The sequence below is a fragment of the Xyrauchen texanus genome, chromosome 3 (genome assembly GCF_025860055.1).
Source record: "Xyrauchen texanus isolate HMW12.3.18 chromosome 3, RBS_HiC_50CHRs, whole genome shotgun sequence".
Taxonomy (NCBI): Eukaryota; Metazoa; Chordata; class Actinopteri; order Cypriniformes; family Catostomidae; genus Xyrauchen; species Xyrauchen texanus.
This window is the reverse complement of record NC_068278.1, coordinates 413627-435552: the sequence shown is the minus strand read 5'-3', so window position 1 is coordinate 435552 and position 21926 is coordinate 413627. Positions and strand designations below refer to the sequence as shown.

The following is a 21926-nucleotide window of genomic DNA, read 5'->3' as shown; positions in this document are numbered from 1 at the left end:
TCTCACTCAAGGTTTATGTTGCAAGGTTAAGACTCTGCTCCTGCTCGAATTGGCTTCAGTAAAACATGTCAGGGTCCTACAGGTCCTGTTTGTCAAAGACTCGTGTATAGAGTTTGGAAAGGGCTGGTTAACGGCAGTCCTTAAGCCTAGAGACTGTTATGTGCCTAAGTTCTTGCCACTCCCTTCTTCAGAGTTCAGGTTGTCTCTCTGCAAGAATTTTCTCCTCTATTTGTGTCAGATGAGGCTAAGAGTCTGCACATACTTTGTCCAGTGAGGGAATTGCATATGTATATACACTCACCTAAAGGATTATTAGGAACACCATACTAATACTGTGTTTGACCCCCTTTCGCCTTCAGAACTGCCTTAATTCTATGTGGCATTGATTCAACAAGGTGCTGAAAGCATTCTTTAGAAATGTTGGCCCTTATTGATAGGATAGCATCTTGCAGTTGATGGAGATTTGTGGGATGCACATCCAGGGCAAGAAGCTCCCGTTCCACCACATCCCAAAGATGCTCTATTGGGTTGAGATCTGGTGACTGTGGGGGCTATTTTAGTACAGTGAACTCATTGTCATGAGCTTTGTGACATGGTGCATTATCCTGCTGGAAGTAGCCATCAGAGGATGGGTACATGGTGGCCATAAAGGGATGGACATGGTCAGAAACAATGCTCAGGTAGGCCGTGGCATTTAAACGATGCCCAATTGGCACTAAGGGGCTTAAAGTGTGCCAAGAAAACATCCCCCACACCATTACACCACCACCACCAGCCTGCACAGTGGTAACAAGGCATGATGGATCCATGTTCTCATTCTGTTTACGCCAAATTCTACCTCTACCATCTGAATGTCTCAACAGAAATCGAGACTCATTAGACCAGGCAACATTTTTCCAGTCTTCAACTGTCCAAGTTTGGTCAGCTCTTGCAAATTGTAGCCTCTTTTTCCTATTTGTAGTGGAGATGAGTGGTACCCGGTGGGGTCTTCTGCTGTTGTAGCCCATCCGCCTCAAGGTTGTGCGTGTTGTGGCTTCACAAATGCTTTGCTGCATTACCTCGGCTGTAACGAGTGGTTATTTCAGGCAAAGTTGCTCTTCTATCAGCTTGAATCAGTCGGCCCATTTTCCTCTGACCTCTAGCATCAACAAGGCATTTTCGCCCACAGGACTGCCGCATACTGGATGTTTTTCCCTTTTCACACCATTCTTTGTAAACCCTAGAAATGGTTGTGAGTGAAAATGCCAGTAACTGAGCAGATTGTGAAATACTCAGACCGGCCCGTCTGGCACCAACAACCATGCCACGCTCAAAATTGCTTAAATCACCTTTCTTTCCCATTCTGACATTCAGTTTGGAGTTCAGGAGATTGTCTTGACCAGGACCACACCCCTAAATGCATTGAAGCAACTGCCATGTGATATAATATATATATATACTGTACGAATCAATTCAGGTTGTCAGAAAAGCTCTATGTTTGCTTCAGAGGCTGCACAAATGTTTTGACCATCTCCAAGCACAGACTTTCACACTGGGTTGTTGCTGGGTTGTTGCTCATTGCGCTTACTTACAATTCACCAGGCAAGGCAGTGCCTGATGGGTGTTAAAGCTCATTCGACCAGAAGCATGACTTCCTCATGGGCTTGGACTAAAGGGGTGTCTCTAGAAGACATTTGTCTGGCAGCAGGCTGGGCTTCCCAGAACACTTTTGCCAGGTTCTACTGTAACAAAGACTCAGGTAGGCTGGGATCCATAAGCAGTGTTTTATTGAAACTCACAGATATATGCAGGCAATGGTCAGGCAATGGGGAATCAGGGCAAACGTAGGCAGAGCAGGAGCGTTGTGAGGGAAGCAGGATGTCAGGGCAGGCAGCAATTGGCAATCACGAAGAGACAGGCAAGGTTCAGGTACGCAGGCAGTAATCAATCGTAGTCAACAGGGAAAGCAAGGTCGGTAGGCAGATAATCAAACAGGAATGGTAGTAGAACGCTCAGTAGTGTAGCCAGAACAAACAAGACTTCGCAGTGAGTGTGTCACTGCGTGAAGCTTAAATAGAGGAGCTGGGATAGGAATCAGCTGTGAATTAAATCAAGCCCGGTATGTGGGTGCATGGGTGATTAGTACTCAGGTGAATCAGATCTCCGGTGGCTGATCGCGGAGGTGCTTTCGAAAGCGTTTGTGACAGAGCCCCCCTCCTGTGAGCGGCTCCTGAAGCGAGGACCTGGTCGGTGCCAGGGTCGACCTCGAGGGCAGAGGGCCGGTCTTTCTGGATGGACTCGGTGGAATTCGGTGATGAGGTTCGGATCGGACCTCTCCTCCGGACCGTACCCCTCCCAGTCCATTAGGTATTGGACTCGACCCCGTAAACGTCTGTAGTCCAGTAGTGTTCGCACCAGGAAAGCTTCCTCGCCACCCACGATGATGGGGGGGGCCGGGGTTCGTCTCCTCCGATCTCGGGCCACCGGCGGGTTTGAGTAGGGAGACATGGAAGGTGGGAGAGATGCGGTAATTAGCGGGCAGTTGCAGACGGAATGATACAGCATTGATTCGTTTGAGGATTTTGAAGGGACCAACATACCTGGGACTGAGCTTTCTGCAGGGAAGGCGAAGACGTAGATCTCTGGGTGAGAGCCAAACCCACTGACCCGGGGAGTAGACGGGACCGGGACGGCGGCGCCGATCCGCCTGTTCCTTGGTTCGGTTCACGGCCCGTTGGAGGTGGACGTGAGCTTGGTCCCACACTGCCTTGCTGCGCTGGAGCCAGTCGTTGACTGCCGGAACCTCTGATGGCTTGCCGGACCAGGGGAACAGAGGGGGTTGGTACCCCAAGATGCATTGGAACGGGGTGAGGTTTGTTGCGGGTTTCAGGAGTGAATTCTGGGCATACTCGGCCCACGGGAGGAAGCGGCTCCAATCGGCCTGGTTGTGATGGCAGTAGGTGCGGAGAAACCTGGTGATCTCTTGGTTCAGGCGCTCCGTCTGGCCGTTGGACTGGGGGTGGTACCCTGAGGTGAGGCTGACATTGATGTCTGGCCGTTGGACTGGGGGTGGTACCCTGAGGTGAGGCTGACATTGATGTCAAGCAGAGGGAAGAAGGCTCGCCATACCCTGGAGGTAAACTGGGGTCCGCGATCCGAAACGATGTCCTCGGGTAGGCTGTAGTAACGGAACACCCAGTGGAGGAGGAGTTCTGCGGTTTCTAGCGCTGTGGGGAGCTTGGGGACTGGGATTAAGCGGCATGCTTTGGAGAAGCGGTCAATGACTGTCAGTATCGTGGTGTGTCCCCGGGAGACCGGCAGGTCGGTGATGCAATCCACCGCGATGTGGGACCAGGGATGGTGAGGTATGGGGAGTGGTTGGAGAAGCCCTGCGGGTGGTTGCTTCGGAGTCTTCGTCGCGTTGCAGGCGGAACACCCGCGCACGAAGTCGGTGGCATCTCCTTGTAGGGTTCCCCACCAGAAACGGTTCTGCAGCAGGCGTATAGTGGTAGCAATCCCGGGGTGTCCGGAGCTCGTGGCGTCATGAACCCAGCGGATAACTCTCTCTCGGAGGCTGTGTGGCACGAATGTCCGGTTGGGCGGGCAGTCGGGTGGAGGCGGATCGGTCGCTTGAGCCTGAACGATGTCAGCAATGATGTCCCATCTTTCTTACCCATGAAGAAGAAGCCGGCTGCGGCTGGAGAAGTGGATGGCCCGATGAACCCCTTGGCGAGTTCTTCCTCGATGTAGGTTCTCATAGCTTGGGATTCGGGTTCTGAGAGGGGGAAGATGCATCCCTTGGGCGGTGACAAACCAGGAATGAGCTCAATGGCGCAGTCGTGCGCGCGATGAGGCGGGAGCTGTGCTGCCTTGACCTTGCTGAAGGCTACGCTTAAATCAGCGTATTCAGTGGGTACCAGGGAGGAGGCGTGGGGCACTGCCGAGATTCTAGCGGACCCGGCCATGATGGGCGTGGAGGATTTCAGGCATTTCCTGAAGCAGTCGTCGCCCCATTGAGTGATTTGTTGCTCCCGCCAGGAGATTTGTGGGTTGTGTTGGCGTAACCAGGGGTGGCCGAGAATAACTGGATTGTGGGGTGAGTGGATGATGAAAAAGCGTGTGGTTTCGGTGTGCAGAGCCCCCACCTGCAGGATCACGTCGGAGGTGGTGTAGTACATGTGACCGGTCCCCAGAGGGCGCCCGTCTAACGCCGCCACTGCCAAAGGAGGAGTACAAGACATCAGGGGAATATTCGCACATTTGCACAGTGACTCATCAATGAAGTTCCCCGCCGCTCCCGAATCAATCATAGCATGGGTGGTGAGGTTAGCAGTGAGGTGGGTGAGTTTAATGGGGACTATAAGACAGGAAGTGGTGAGAGGGGAAGTGGTGAATTGACTCACCTCGGCCTGTGGGGGGCGTCGCGGGCAGTTGGCGCGTAGATGCCCCGCTTGGCCGCAGTAGAGGCAGAGGTTGTGCGAGAGGCGGCGTTCCTTCTCCTCGTGAGAGAGGTGGGTCCGACCGACCTGCATGGGTTCGGGTTCCTCGTGGAATGAGCGAGTCGGAGTCGCCGGCGCAGACCACCGGGTGGATCGCCTGGAGTGGATGAGGTTATCTAGGCATATGGCGAAAGTGATGAATTGATCAAGGGACATACCTTCGTCGCGGCAGGCCAGTTCAGACTGAAGCTCGGCACTCAGCCCTTGTCGAAAGTGGAGCTTGAGGGGGCTATCCGGCCAGCCGATCTGCATAGCGAGAGTGCGGAAGGAAAGCGCGTAGTCCGCTGCCGTGTGATTACCTTGACGCAGGGCTATCAGCTGTTCGCCTGGGCTCTTGCCACTCCCGGGGTGATCAAAGACTGTGGTCAGGCTGCCCATGAAGGATTCGTAGGTTGACTGGGCGAAACCCTGGTTGGTCCAGATCGCGGTAGCCCAATCGAGAGCTCGGCCCATGAGCACGGAACATACAAAGAGGATCTTACTCTCATTGGTGGGGTAAAGTGCCGGTTGTTGGGAGAGGAAGACCGAGCACTGCATGAGGAATCCCTTGCATTTCGAGGGCGTACCGTCAAACTTCTCGGGATGTGCGAGGCGGGGACCGGTGATCGATGGGTAATGAGGAACGGTGTCGGCTGCTGGGCTGGCTGGAGGCGCGGTGAGCGCCGGTGCTGGCTGGCTGAGGGCTTGTACAGCCCGCATAATTTCATCCACGGCGGTCGTCAGACGGCCGAGCTGATGGTGTTGTGTGGATAGCTGATTCGCTTGGGTGGTGAGCGCTTCAGCCATGCGTGATATCACCGCTGGATCGATGTTTGGCGAAGTCTTCTGTAACAAAGACTCAGGTAGGCTGGGATCCATAAGCAGTGTTTTATTGAAACTCACAGATATATGCAGGCAATGGTCAGGCAATGGGGAATCAGGGCAAACGTAGGCAGAGCAGGAGCGTTGTGAGGGAAGCAGGATGTCAGGGCAGGCAGCAATGGGTAATCACGAAGAGACAGGCAAGGTTCAGGTAGGCAGGCAATAATCAATCGTAGTCAACAGGGAAAGCAAGGTCGGTAGGCAGATAATCAAACAGGAATGGTAGTAGAACGCTCAGTAGTGTAGCCGGAACAAAGAAGACTTCGCAGTGAGTGTGTCACTGCGTGAAGCTTAAATAGAGGGAGCTGGGATAGGAATCAGCTGTGAATTAAACCAAGCCCGGTATGTGGGTTCATGGGTGATTAGTACTCAGGTGAATCAGATCTCCGGTGGCCGATCGCGGAGGTGCTTTCGAAAGCGTTTGTGACATCTATTACCTGGGCATTTCCATTCTCATTTCCTAGAAGATGGTTAATATGTCAACGTTTTACTACCAGGACTGGCTAATGTCATTGCATTTAGTGTTTTGCCAAGTTTTATGATGGATGTTTCTCTCTCTTCCTACTCTGATGTAAAGATGTGATCAATTAAAAAACAATTCACTATCCTTTTGGCTAGTGAGCATTGTATTGGTTCTGAATCAGTAGCACAGGGTTATGATATTCAATTCCCATAGCGTCAGCTACTGATGCTGCATCGAGCGATCGACTTGAACTGAAACGTCTTGGATACAAATGTAACCTTGGTTCCCTTGGATGATGTGTAGCTTTGCTGCACTACTGAATTCTTGCAGTTAAGGGACCGAGAGATGGCTCCTCCCTTCAAATTTATGAAGGGAGGAGAAATGATGATGAAATGATGCTGTGCTCCGGTGTATATGCCCGTGATGATGCACGGATAAGAGCCGGAGAGTCAAGTGCCATCTGCCAATAGATTGGCATGGTTCTGTACGGGCTTCAAAGATTGTCATATATTTATATATATTTTGGAATTTTTATGTATTATTTATATGCATTTATCTTTATTTGGCAGCCTTTCTCAGCAAATAACAATATATGTGATTATCATATATATTATTATATATAAGGCCTGTCACAACAGGTCACTCAAAATAAGGCAGTCTTGGGCATTATCATTCTTATATTTGGTTTTAAACAATGTATTACATTACAGTTTCTTATAATGTCAAAATATTTACTTGTAAATCCTTTTTGCAATTTTTTGTCCCTGGATACATCTATACTGTCTCCGAAATCCAACCAAATGAAAGCATTTTAGTAGACAAGATGTAAGCAAACTTCAAATTGAGATCTGCTTCGGTGCCTTCCTACGTCCATATACGGCCTGCAAAGGCTGCCTTTTTTGGACACAAGATATGATCAGATTTTTTGGACTATGAGTCAAGGGGCCTCTAGGATGAGCTTTCCAGGCCCTGACGCTGCGGTTTCTCATTCAGCTCTTCTCTAGTTTTTCTCCTCTGTCTATATCTCACTCTTTCTCTGATTCTAATTACCAATCTTACCCACTGTAACGTCTTCTCTCCCACATTTTGTCTTGTCTCCATCCACTTTTACTCTCACTGAATCCAGCAGAAAAAAAGCCTTGCCTAAACAATGGTCAAATCAAGAGTGTTAATTGATTTGTGCTTTTATAAATCCATGGAAGATCTCTGAGCTCAGTATTGGATGAAAATTGTAGTAAAGAATATTTTCAAATTATCTCTTTCTCTCTCTCTCTTTCTCCATTTGTCTCTCTGTCTGTCTTTCTCTGTACAGAGTTCCTGTAAGTGGGACTGAGGCATGCCATGCCAAGTTGGCTCCAGCCTCTGAACAAATTCCAGTGCTCCCCTCAGCTCAGCTCTGCTGATGTTGAAATGAGGGGTTGCCAAGGGGGGGTACGCACACAACACACACACACACACCTATAATTTATGTCGCACTGTTGTCTCATCTGTGTAGCCTTACACACATCTGTGCAACACCATACTGACAGTACTGTGATATTCCCCTGATACAATGCGACAACTGATTGTAGATTTTCAGGCAACAGCATTACAATGATGTTGCATTGTATAAGGAATTTCAAATACTATCTTCTGAGTGTATGCAGCTTTGAAAACAATTAGATGTACTATCAGAAAGACAAATGGTCTAACCGTTATGGTGTCTGATTTCCACAAAAAACTTTAAAACTTTATTCCTCCTTTAGCAAATGGAATAAATATACTATTTCCTGGCACTATTATTCTGACCACAAGCACACAGCAAAAAAGCGGCATTGCCTGCTATTACATAATATCGTAAAATAGCATTCCTTCACAATATAATTTCTTCAAATCTCATAAAAATATAATATCTAACTACAAGTCTTAAAAAAAAAAAAAAATTATGATGTATTACTTTTTTTACCTCTGTTATAATTGGTTAACTTCTTCGCATATGAAATTATTGACAACATGTAGCACTATGAGAAAAGCTTGTTCACAGTGGTTTGCATGTTTAGCATTAAAACTACACATGATCTCATGTGAACATGCAAGGTAGGCCTACTGTGGACAAGTTTCTCTCATAGCACTCATGAATAGAGCATAATGGTCTGGTTCTAGATGTAAATATCCCCTTTATTTTTTCAATAAGGGAATTGTTTTGTAATGATAACTTATAAACAATTAAAAACAAACCTATCGAGAGATCCAAGGTAGTTTATCAATGGTATGCTTCTGTTGAAGCCATAAGTCCGCATTGTTTCAACTTAAAAAAAAGAAAAAGGTGTTTAGTTATTATGCACTTATTAATTAATATATATATATATATATATTCATTCAATCCGAATGAAAAGATTTGACTCGTAATTAACATTTTTAAACAATAACACACCTATATATGCCAGAAATCAAGACAAACATATATATATATATATATATATATATATGTTTGTCTTGATTTCTAGCATATATAGGTGTGTTATTGTTTAAAAATGTTAATTACGAGTCAAATCTTTTCATTCGGATTGAATTCTGGAGAATTTGGAGGTCAGGGCTACACCTTGAACTCTTCACCATGTTCCTCATACCATTCCCAAACAATGTGTGGTAGGGTGCATTATCCTGCTGAAAGAGGCCACTGCCATCTGAGAATACCATTGCCATAAAGGGGTGTACCTGGTCTTCAACGATGTTTAGGAAGTTGGTACGTGTCAAACTGATGTCCACATGAATGCAGCAGAACATTGCCCATCACACTCCCTCCACCAGTTTGTTGTCTTCCCACATTTTTGTAACACATTATGCCTGTAACCTCATTACAATTTTCTATGACTTGTGCCACAGTACACCTTCTGTAGGTTTGGACCAGGTGTGATATCCTTTGTTGCCCTAGCGCATCGATGAGCCTTGGCCGTCCAACACCCTGTCGCAGGTCTGTGGTTTGTACCTCCTCAGACCATTTTTCGGTAGGTACTCACCACCGCTAACCAGGAACACCCAACAAGCCTTGCCGTTTCAGAGATGCTCTGACCCCGTCGTCTGGCAAAAACAATTTGGCCCTTGTCAAAGTCGCTCAGGTCTTTACTCCTGCCAATTTCTCCTGCATTCAACACATTGATTACGAGAACTGATTGTTCACTTACCATCTAAATCTACCCAGACCTTGACATGTGGCCTTGTTAGGAGATGATCAACGTTATTTGATTTACCTATGAGTGGACATAATGTTTTGGCTCATCTGTGTATACTGGGGGAATTCACTAAACACTTGTGCCATTTTTGAAAGTGGTATTTCAGCGCAAATACCTGTGTCTTATTCACAAATCATCCGCAATCTATTTTAGCAGGCGTAATCAGCAATGAAATTGCGCCTTGAGTATTTAAATAAAGTCATTGTCATTCCATTTCCACACATTCCTTTCCATTGTCATTCAGGCTCATTGTAGATTATAATCATTATAGATTGTAGATTGTCAATTAGGCTCATTGTAGATTATGCTTCATTCACAAAATTACTGCCAAATGAAACCAGACAGTAATGCAAATTTTGTTTAAGAGAGATGTTTGTGTACATTTTATTTAAATCATATCAGCAGTTAGTCATCAAATAATTATCAAATGATGTAGAAAAGTGTTATAACCTGTCATATATCCAGATACGCGATATTGTCAAGCGCACTTTTGGTATGTTGATGCAGATGTCTGGATCACAGTAGTGCAAGTGATGACTTACAGTCCCGACAGAGAGTGTCATAAAACAGATTTCACATTCATCTGCAGTGTGAATGTAGACACCGTGAATGACGCAATTGAGTCAGTCTTTCCTAAACTCTCAAAAAACGTATATATTTGAATATAATATTTTGCAATATACTGTAAACATATTGATTCTACACTTATAAATAAAAAACTTTAACTCAACAGTATTGTATTTTTTTTTTTTCAGTGTTATTATTTGATTATCTCATTCGTAATGCTTCATTGGATTGTAGTTTATTCCCTCATGAAAAGACTGTAAGAACAAAGTTTTGTACCTTTGTGCCTGATTTTTTTTTTAAATATTTATTGCTTAAAATCTAAGTTTGCAATGGTGTGATTCACCTTGGAGTTGGTTGGTTTGGTTCATGTTGTGCTATTTTATGAAGGATTTTAAGAAAGCCCTATGGAAATAATGAATGGGAAAAATTTCAGGTTGTTTCTCAACGAAACCTATTCTATGCCTACAGAACCCTTGGAAGAGTGATGCTTTTGGGTCTTTAAACAGCTTTGAATTAACTGAATTAAATTCTATCAAATTAATTTTATAATTTTATTCAAACGATAGACTGAATCTTTCCAATTCTTTAAAATGAATTAAAATTGTAAATAGGAACGAATGATAAGTAAATGATGGTAATTTTCATTTTAGGATGAACTATTCCTTTAAATTAAACAGCATGTCAGGTTGTCAGTCACTTAAAATGTCTTTATTTTGTTGTAAATTGATGCACATATATCCTTCACAATTGAAACAACTAGAGTGGTAGAGTTGTGCTTTATATCATGAACTGTATTAAGTGTCTATAATAAACTTATGAGGCTTTTCGTATTTGGTTTCTAACAGTAAAAAGAAGTACTCTATCACTGTTTTTAAATTATGTAACTTTCCTCAGGCTCTGGCCATAAAAACAGAGACCACAAAGCATACTATCATTAATAAAACAGAACAAGACAAGGTGCCAAGACATCTTTTATGAATTTCTTAGCATGCCCTTTTTGAATTAAATGTCATAAAGATTTGACAAGGATGTCATTATGCTTGTAATAAGCAATAGCTTTGGCTCTGGATGGACGTAATAAATGCTCAGATATGCCAGTGTGAGATACGTTTTTGTTTTTGGAGTGGGACTGAAACAGAATGCTTCACGCAACACTGTCAACCAAAAAACACAGCAGAGATATTTAAAAGTATACAACGCTTTCCAACACACTACAGGTGGCAGTGGATGATCTTACAGTTTCTCTGGTCACTTACCAATACAGTTAAAGAGTGGCTCCTTCTTGCACTGACTGGAGCAGCCATCTCCATTCATAGAGTTTATATCATCACATTCTTCTCCCTGGGACCTAAAATAATACATAATAAAAAATAAAAAACAGTACATTTTTTAAATGATTCTATGATGCTAAAATCCTGAACCCCCTGTGATTGTGTAAGGTTAATGTGATTAAAAACACACCTCTGTATGAGTCCATCTCCACAGTACGAAGCTCCCAGACGGTGTGTGAATGGAGGGGATGGCTCGCTCTCACTTCGACTAGAGATGGTTTGGACCTGGTAAGTGTACAATCTACCATACTCAACATCCCTATAGGAATAAAGACAATTTGCATGAAATCTGAAAGCTATTTTATGCTTGTTAAATCAGATGTTGCTCTATATTTTTAGCTGGTGGATAAAAATACCCAAGCGGTTCAAGCATGGTTGACCAAAGTATTGCCAGTTATAAATATTGCAAGTTAAGAAGCCTGGTGCACTAACAAAAATATGTGTAGATTTTTCATCAGGTTTTCTGTCTGTCACAAAAGTAATAATTCCTAAATATTTTGCAGATATATCTACAAAACGTCTCGGGTTACATGTGTAAACCTTGTTCCCTGAAAAAAGCGGAACGAGATGCTGTGCTGCTAAGCGCTATGGGGAACAATCCTAGTTGTGACCGAGCTGAAATAATGTGTGTAACACGTCAATGAACATTGAACGGAATTTATAGCCTCGGCTGATGTAATCATTAGATGCACCCGCGGCCAGGCTATAAATGGAAAGTGTCGTCAGATACTTCTTTTTGAAGAGCAGTCCTGGGATGTCCCAGTGTGGCAAAGAAGCGCAGCATCTCGTTCCGCTTTTTTCAGGGAACAAGGGTTACACATGTAACCAGAGATGTTCCCTTTACAAAAAGCTTCACTATGATGCTGTGCTGCATCACAAACTTGTCCAGACATGAGCTTGAGATGTAGACTCAAGGGCATAAGAGCCCGGAGTGGCAGAACATCCAAACTATACAAATCTAATGAATGTGTGCGGAGAGGACAACCTGCTGCATCACAAACTTGCTGCAGAGGGAGACCTCTAGCCAAGGTTTTAGAAGAGGAGAGCCCTCTGGTAGAGTGTGCCCTAAAACCTACTGGCGAAGCTTGACCACGCGCCTTGTAGGTCCGGGCAATAATGAGGATGCCTCTTTGAGGGCACCCCGCCCACCAAGCCGTGGCAAACCACAGTGGCCACATAGAACCTGGCAGTGGCGAGGCAAGGGCCCGCTGACAGTTCTTTCTACAGAAAATCCAGAACTGAAGCAAACTGGCAGTTAGCTGGTTCTGTAATATGAACTTTAGTAGAAGGAAACGCATGCAGGTGCATTTGTGCTATGTATGCGTTAATACGATCAGCCCCCCCACTGGGCAACTCGGGGAGGAGTAGAAGAGACATTGCGCTATCAACAAAGGCGAAGAGGTGCTCTTCTGCCCTGTAAAATCTACCCAGATGAGTTCCAAGTGGAGGGATCCCTAGCACTTGAAATGGTCTCGATAACCTCAAGAGAAAACCCCGTGAACCTCATTTGGTACCCTTAGGGGCCAGACATGAAAGGTTTCACAATTCGGGCCAAGGATGAGAAGGTCCTCCCGGTTCGGAATCACCCAAGGCGAGCCGTCGAGGAGAGGTATTAACTCCGAGAAACATATCCTGTTCGGCCAGTGCAGCGCCATTAATAGGAGGCAAGACCCTTGGTGGTATACATTGCCAAGACTCCCGGGAGCAGAGAAACCGGGGAAAGAAACGCATACAGACGCATTCTGGGTCATGTATATGTCTTAACGTCCAGACCCAAGGGGGCAGGGTGATTTCAGGGAGAAGTAGAGGAGACATTGCGCTATTCATAGAGGCGAAGAGGTCCTCTTCTGCCCTAAGATCTCACCCAAACTTGTTCGAAGTGGAAAGAGTATGGTAGAAAAATCCTTTATGATTAAGAGAATGTGGTAATTGACATATATCGTTCATTTATTAAATGTATCTCTTGTATTCTCTTTTATGTTTGATAATGTGTTAATGTTGCAGTATATGCTCAAACAAGGTCACCCCAAGTGAAAAGTGCTGATATGTGTAAAAGAGTTGAACAAGATGTGTTTAAGTTGATGTCTCACTGGGAGAGTAATGTGTGGGAAAGAGGCCCTTGTACTAAGGCATTTAAGTAGATGTGTAACTAGGATATGTGTCCAGAATGTGGGAAAGTCACCAGTTGTATGTTTGTTTTTGCTGACATATGTTCTTTCATGCATAATGTATGTGTTTTTAAAAAATAGAGAGATGGGGAATTTTCCACCAATATTTACCCAAAGAGAGAATTAAAACATATTGGTGGCGTGGGAGAGAAACTAGGGTAACTTTCCCATTGGACAGAGATAACAGGTAGAAAGATAACAAAAGGTATATAACTGAGAACTTAAGAGGATAGAAGCAGGACAGACAGCTGGCTGAACTCATGTTTGTTGGTCTTCAATAAACTACAACTTTGGCATCTGGAACTCAAGACTCTGAGAGTTTTCTTCAACTTAGAAAGATTCATCGCGATATTCCACGACAAGAGCCCGGCATTTAAAAAGGTCTCGATAATCTCAGGAGAAAGCCCTGTGTCCCTCAGTTGGTACCCTTAGGGGCCAAACATGAAAGATTCCACAATTTGGGGCAGAGATGAAATATTGCCCTGTGCCTGAGATAGAAGATCCTTCCTGTTTGGAATCGGCCAAGGCAAGCCGTCGAGGGAAGAAATTAGCTCCGAGAACCAAACCCTGTTCAGCCAACTACTGCCTTAAGGCGGAGTTCTTAACTCCCCAATTGGTATTTTCTGTCTGGACCAGAAATACAGCCGTCAACCCGAGACAGTGACTGTGACAACCGAGCTGACGACCCTCCTATCCCCTTAAGCTGGACAACCACTTAAGGCCGCTATCCCGCCCGTCAGGGAGGCATCTGTCATTAGCAGCCTGCGACAACAAGATGCACCTACTTGGGTAGAGTGGGACCCAAGGCAGAAAACCGGGGTCTGAACCACATAGAAAGGGAACGAAGCCTGAGGAGTGTAACCCTTATTAGCCATGGGGTTTTGGCCCTTGGAAGAAATCCCCTGGCTTTGGGCCACAACAAAAACGGTCTCATGAGCAGAAGGTCCAGAGGGATCACCGTGGACGCGGTCTAATGGTAAACTTAAAACAAAAACACAAACACATATGACGGACATGTCCGCTAACGATCTCTCTCTCCCGCACGGCCTTCTGCAGTCAGCCTTTAAACCTCACGGAGGCATAATTATTTCCTTTTCTTTTTTTAGAAATAAATATATATAATATTTTCTAAACAGAAGAGAAAAGAGAAAAATGTTCACTGCACACTGCCTAACCAATTCTAACTCCTAACAGAGGAAAGAAAGTTTTGACAGGGTTTGTAAAACACACAGAAACAGAATCGCTCTGAAAAAAAGGTTTCTGACGACACCTGGTGACGTATCCATTTATAGCCTGGCCGCAGGTGCATCTAATGATTACATCAGCCGAGGCTATAAATTCCGGTTAATGTTCATTGACGTGTTACACACATTATTTCAGCTCGGTCACAACTAGGATTGTTCCCCATAGTGCTTAGCAGCGCAGCATCATAGTGAAGCTTTTTGTAAAGGGAACAAAGCTGAATATACAGTTCTGTTCATGGACATCTAGTTGACAAAATTTTTAATATTTTAGAAATATTTAATGCCATTTACTTAGCAAACTTGGGTAAATCTAGTGATTAGATTTTCCTCAAAATGTATCAATGTATTTGTAAATTGCATAGTGTCAGCAAATTATATTTGAAGTGGATTTTGGTGGTTTTCTTTAGCCATTTCTGTGTGCAATATGCATTGATGGCTGGTCTATGAACATGCTGAATGAAGCTGACATGCATCACTGCTGTTCGCTCTCCGGTGATGTCATGGTTCTGTCAAATGGTCAGGTAGGGATTTCTCTGACGAGGATCATGACATCAACATCCCTTGTCTGTCTTGTGTTTTCTGTTCGTGTTTTTGTGTAGGGATCCGGTGATGTCACGGTCATGGCACCTTGCCAGGTTGTGTGTGTGGCTATGGGGGACTGTGGCACCATCGTCCCTTGTCTGTTTTGTCAAATGCGTTTACATTTTGCCCTTATGTGGTTCAGGTGTCGCAGGCATGCTGAATCTGAATTTCCATAGGAACACTGATTGTTTCCATGGGAATGCTGATTATTCCAACCTTCAGCTGCAAGCAACACCTGCCTGCGTGTCATGTCCAAGTTTGAAAATAAACTGTGTTGTGTTTTAAATAAATTCCATTAAAACTTTACCTCTCCTTTTGGGTCCTGTCTTTCCCTCACTTTGACAATATGCCTGTATGCTGGTAACCAAATGCTCTTTTCAGCAGGGTTGCCAATTTATGTACATCTAATTTAGCGTAAATTCAAACACATATACCAGTAAAGGCAAGATATTACAAGACTAAATGTGCATAGGGCGACTAGTTTAAAGACATTTTCTTGTTTTTTTCATGTTGTCACCCTTATCGTCTTCAAGGCGATCGTCATGAAAATAGCGTATTTCTACTTGGATTCAGGGGCAGACTGGCCATCAGGAGCACCGGGCATTTTCCCAGTGGGCTGCTGGATAATTTGGGCTGGCCCGCTGTTGCGCAAGTATCAGGCCTGTCCTACAGGTGATAAAGGTAGCTGCCCTGGGCTCCAACATGCCCACGCAGACCCCATGACAGAGCGGATATTCAATAAAGTAAAGCAAATTCCTCATGTAGTCAGACCATGTATGTCTGGTCACGGTCATGACTGCTATGTTGCTCAGAACTGCACACAAGACTTTCACCTACTGTTGCACTTGTGTATATGATCGTGTGACAATAAAGTGATTTGATTGAATTGAAATTCAATGGCTTTTATTTTGAAATAATGTAATATCTTTAATTTTAAAATTACTTACACATCGGAGTTCATCTCTGTTTGTGTGCATTAACTGCATACCTTGTGTGGAGCTCATTATTTGAAATACAAATCACAATAATGGTGACAACTAAAAACAACATAAACTGCATGGCAAAAAAAAAAAAAGTTACAATATAATATTTCATTGGACGACCTTTAGCTTTGATTACGGAGTGCATTCATTGTGGCATTGTTTCGACAACCTTATGCAATGTCGCAACATTTATTTCCATTCAGAGTTGCATAAATTTTTCCGAGACCTTGTTCTGATGATGGAAGAGTCAAACCACTCCATAAAGTCTTCTCCAGCACATCACAAAGACTTTCAATGGGGTTAAGGTCAGGACTCTCTGGTGGCCAAATTTCACTCAGTGAAAATTATTCCTCATGCTCCCTCAACCACTCTTTCACAATTTGAGTCCAATGAATCTTGGTATTGTCACCCTGGAATATGCCCGTGCCATCAGGAAAGAAAAAATCTATTTATGTTATAACCTGATCATTCAGTACATTCAGCTGTTGTCAGCTGACGTCATTTTATTGCTGCATAACAATGCTAAGCCTAGACCTGACCAATTGAAGCAACCCCAGATCATAACACTGCCTCCAGAGGCTTGTACAGTAGGCACTACGCATGTCCAGCGCATCGCTTCATGCAATTGCCTTCTTATCCTGACACACCCATAACTTAGGAATAGGGTAAATCTGGACTCATCAGACCAAATAACCTTTTTCCATTGCTCCACGGTCCAATCTTTATGCAAATTAAAGTAATTTTTTTCTGATTAGGCTCACTAACGAATGGCTTTCTTGTGTCCACACAGCTGATAGTCCAAATCCTACAAGTTCTCGTTGCATTGTGCGTGTTTCACTATTAAAAAATGTGTTACGACGTGACTTCACTAAGCCTTTTAGTGATTTCCGATCTCCGAAGACTTTTTCAGTCCACATTTCTCCGCAAAGCTGACGATTCACCACTATCCTTCCAGATTTTTATAAGAAGTTGGACAGTTCTTAAGCCAATTCCAGCAATCTCCTTAGTTGTTTTCTTTAATTGATGTAGGCTAATAATTTAACCCTTCTGAAACACAGTAACATCTTTTCCATGACCACGGGATACGCCTTCCAACATGGTTGTTTAAGAAATTAAAATCTAAACACTGCATCAGTTAGGGTTAAAATAATTGCTGAAACATATTAATCACTGCAATAATGATCCAATCATAGGCTCTTAAAGGAATAGATCACCCAAACATGAACATTGGCTGATAATTTACTCACCATCAGGCCATGCAAGATGTAACAGAGTTTCTTTCTTCATCAAAACTTTTTTGACGGTCCAAAGTGCATAGTTAGGGTGTATCAAAATAATCCACACGACTCCAGTCGACAAATGAAGTTCTTCTGAACCCAAAAGATTGATTATGTTTAGGAACAAAGCAATACTTATATACTTTTTAACTACAAATGTTCACTTCCATAAATCTCTGTGACGCATGCTCATGAGAGGGTAAGCTCATTGGTAAGCTCACACGTGGTGGAGGCAGGAAGCACGGCGTTATTTAAAAGAGAAACTTGCACAGACCACAGACCAAGACCTGTTCACAAACCAAAACAGTCCAAAACTATTTTAGATATATATACAGGGTTTACACAGTGAGATCAATGATATAAATGATATCACACAGAAGATAAGCTTCACAAACTGAAGAGGGATTCACAAGGTTGATGTCTACGAACTAATAAATGCTTAATGTGAAACAGTCAGATATAAATAAAAAACTCTGTCATCTTTTACCCTTGCTACATACAGTATATAGGGCCTTATTCTGATTTCCTTGGTGAATTTGCTAATTTTGTATCAGATCTTGTAGTTACTGTAGATAGAGCTTTAATTGTTGGTGACTTCAACATTCATATAGATCACAGGTGTCAAACTCAAGGCCCGTGAGCCAAAACCGGCCCACCACCTTATTTAATGTGGCCCGCGAGCTGATTTCTAAAATGTATGATGGAAGGTAAATGGAAAGTCTCACTGACCAATCAGTTAGCTGATTGAATATTAACCATGAACATTAATGAACCTTCCCCTGGAGCTCATTTTACTCTCTCCAAAAGCGAAACAAAACAGTGCTACCCAAAACAACTATCTGCTCTGGCAAGCGGTGTGAGCGCAGAGAAGGTGCGTTCATTCGCCTACCACTCTAAACTGTATAGCACACATCATTATCAACAGCGCTAACTGCTGCCTGGATCAATGTTGAAAAATGCAAAGAGATGCATGAGCACAGGGCAGATGCATATTTCCCGGACTGCAACATGCCGTGCAGACCATTATAAACAGTGCTTGTGTAAAGCTTGGTAAGGATAACGAACTACATTTGAATTATAATACAAAACTTCAAATGCATCATTGATTAAACTACTTTGAAACCATGTTAAACAGCCCAGCCATTATAAACAGCAATGACAGAGAAATCTTAAAAAAGCAAAAAAAAAAAAACAGAGCACACATTAATCAGAAGAATTTTCACTCCACATAAACATTTACCACGGATTTATGTAAAAATGCTAACTGTATTAATTATGGTATTTTGCCAGTAATAGTTTCTAAATGTATTTAAATTACTGTTCTTCTTTACTGTTCTCCCATAATTTTCATAATTATTATGAACCAAGTTATCAGTTTTCCTTCTGTATAAAATCTGGTCTCTATAATAATGCTGTATGATTGTAGGAAAATTGCTTTCATAAATTCTTAGAGATGACTGTACATTTTAGAAATCATTAATAAGTAGGAGCCTGATATATATAATGCCCTCAAAGTGGCCAGTGGCCCGGGCTGAAATTTAGTCTGACACCCCTGACATAGATAATGAAAATTACACATTGGGATTAGCATTTATCAGTATATTCTCAACTCTCTTGGAGTCAGACAAAATGCAACAGGACCAACTCATTGTCTAGATTTAATTCTGTCATATGGAATTTATGTTGATAATATAGAAATTCTGCTGCAGAGTGATGACATCTCAGATTATTACCTCATGTTTTGTATGCTGCGATCAGCTAATGTTACCCACGCTATCGTTCAGGTAGAACTATTCTTTCAACCACTAAAGATAGCTTCCCTAATAATCTTCCAGATCTATCTCATACACTCTTGAAGAACTTGATGAAATAACAGAAAATATAAATATAGCCATCTCTAGCAGTCTTGATAGTTTCGCACTTTCAATAAAAATTGTAATAATAAGAAATAAAATTGGAATTATGCAATCATCTGTCATAGCACCACAGAAAACAGTGTCACATAATTTTCCTCACGTGCAACTTCAATCCGTCGCTGTCATAGGTCATAAAGAGCTAACAAAACTTATCAAAACATCAAAAGCCACATACAATACCAACCAAGCTCTTAAAAGAGGTATTCCCTATAATATCAGAACCTCTTCTTAATATTATTAACTCCTCGACATCCATAGGACATGTCCCAAGAAATTTTAAAATGGCAGTTATCGAACTGCTTATTAAGAAGCCACAACTTGATCCTGGAGAGAACTGGCTAATAGACCGATTTAAAATCTCCCATTTATGTTGTATATTCTAGAAAAGGAAGTATCCTCCCAAATGTGTCAATTTCTACAGAGAAATAGTATATATGAACAATTTCAGACAGGATTTAGGCTTCATAACAGTAAAGAGACTGCACTTATCAGAGTTACAAATGACTTGCTCTTATCATCTGATCATGGGAGAATTTCTCTTCTAGTGCTTTTAGATCTTAGTGATGCATTCGACATGATAGATCACAACATTCTCTTGAATAGGCTAAAGAATTATGTTGCATTTGTGGAATTGCATTAGCACAGTTTAGGTCCTATTTAGCAGACCGCTAATACTTTGTCTATGTAAATGAGGAATTGTCAAACCAAACAAAAGTAAAGTATGGAGTTCCACAGGAATCAGTTTTATGGCCTCTGTATTTCTCATTGTAAATGCTTCCCCTGGGAGATATTATCAGAAATCGTGGAATAAGTTTCCACTGTTTTGCCGAAGATACCCAACTTTATATTTCTTCAAAACCTGATGAGATCTCACAATTCTCCAAATTAGCAGAGTGTATCACTGAAATAAAAGATTGGATGGCCAGAATTATCCTTCTACTCCATTCCAACAAAACAGAGGTACTAATTATTGGACCAAAAAAACGCTAAAAATAAGGCGCTAAAATAACATTTCACTCTCTATGGATGTACTGTTATTTCATCTTCAACAGCGAAGAACTTAGGTGTTACATTTGATACTCTTTGAACTTCTTTGAAAATCAATTACCAATGTTTGTAGAACAGCATTCTTCCACCTCAGAAATATTGCTAAATTACGTCATATGCTTTCTGTTGCTGATGCCGAAAAACAAATTAATGCGTTCCTGACATCAAGACTAGATTATTGTAATGCATTACTGGGAGGATGTCCAGCAAGATCAATAAATAAACTTCAATTGGTTCAAATTGCAGCAGCCAGATTGCTGAAGAGAACCAAGAAATATGATCATATTAGCCCCATTATGCGTTACCATTGCGTATATCATTGTTACATTGGCTACCTGTTAGATTTTTTATTCATTTTAAAATTCTGTTAATTACATACAAAGATTTGAGTGGTCTAGCTCCGCAGTACTTAAGTGACCTTCTACGACGATATATTCCATTACGTTCATTATGATCGCACAATTCTGGCATGTTAATAGTTCCTAGAATATCAAAATCCACAAAAGGAGGTAGATCATTTTCATATTTGGCTCCTCATCTATGGAATAGTCTCCCTAACACTGTTCGAGATGCAGACACACTCACTCAGTTTAAGTCTAGACTAAAGACTCATCTATTAAGCCAGGCATACACCTAATGTATCCTCCAACTCACAATTAGGCAGCTTTAGTTAGGTCTGCCGGAACCAGAAACAGTGATCAGTGATCATAACTCTGCAATAAATTGAATGGCATCTATGCTAATATTATTTCATTTGCTTACCTCTCTCAACCTCGGGACTCCTATCCTGAGGCCACCAGAACTGACTGCATTCAGCTCCATTCCTGCTTTGTGTTGGACTCCACTGCTATGTGTTGCTGTGTAATGATGACTATTAGAGCCGAAGACCCGCAGAAGTGCACAGTTAGGTCAGTGCTCATGTTTCTTCAGGAGAGGCTGGAGAGGAGGCTGTCCCCCTCCACCCTCAAGGTGTATGTTGCCACTATCGCGGCCCACCATGACACGGTAGACGGCAAGTCTCTTGGTAAGCACGACTTAATGGTCAGGTTCCTAAAAGGTGCCCGGAGGATGACTCCCTCCCGGCCTAACCTGTTTCCCTCCTGGGATCTCTCGGTCGTCCTTATGGGACTCCGGAGACCCCCCTTCGAGCCGCTTTACTCAGTTGGACTCAGGGCCCTCTCTCTCAAGACCGCCCTGCTGATCGCGCTCGCTTCCATCAAGAGGGTCGGGGACCTGCATGCGTTCTCTGTTAGCGACGCTTGCCTGGAGTTCGGTCCGGCGGACACTTTCGTGATCCTAAGACCGCGACCAGGCTATGTGCCCAAGGTTCCTACCACACCCTTCAGGGATCAGGTGGTGAACCTGCAAGCGCTGCCCCGGGAGGAGGCAGACCCAGCCCTTTCACTGCTGTGTCCAGTACGTGCCCTAGCAGACATTTGTAGAGCAGCGGGCTGGGCAACACCTAACACTTTTGCGAGATTCTACAATCTCCGAGTTGAGTCAGTATCGTCCTGTGTTCTCTCAGGTACCGAGCCCGTAGAACTCAGTGGCACGTCCACGATCTGACCGGGTGAATCGCTTGCACCCAGCGCCCTTCCCCCTAACCAGGGGAAACAGTGCGCCTTCTTTCCCAGGAGATCCCAGGTTTGGGACACTGGTTGACTCGTCCCTAGCCCTCGTGGGTCGCAGTTCTGCAGAGGAACTCGCCGACCCAAACCACTGCGGGTACCACTAGCTACCCTGTACTGGTATAGGTGCCCCACAGGTAAGGCCTCTTGTTCGGACTCCCCCTGTGTG

At 43.4% G+C, this 21926-nt stretch overlaps 1 pseudogene; it reads right to left on the bottom strand.

Moving 5' to 3' along the window:
* LOC127633142 (pappalysin-1-like) overlaps nt 1–21926 on the bottom strand; it is a 359290-nt pseudogene that overhangs the window by 155705 nt on the left and 181659 nt on the right.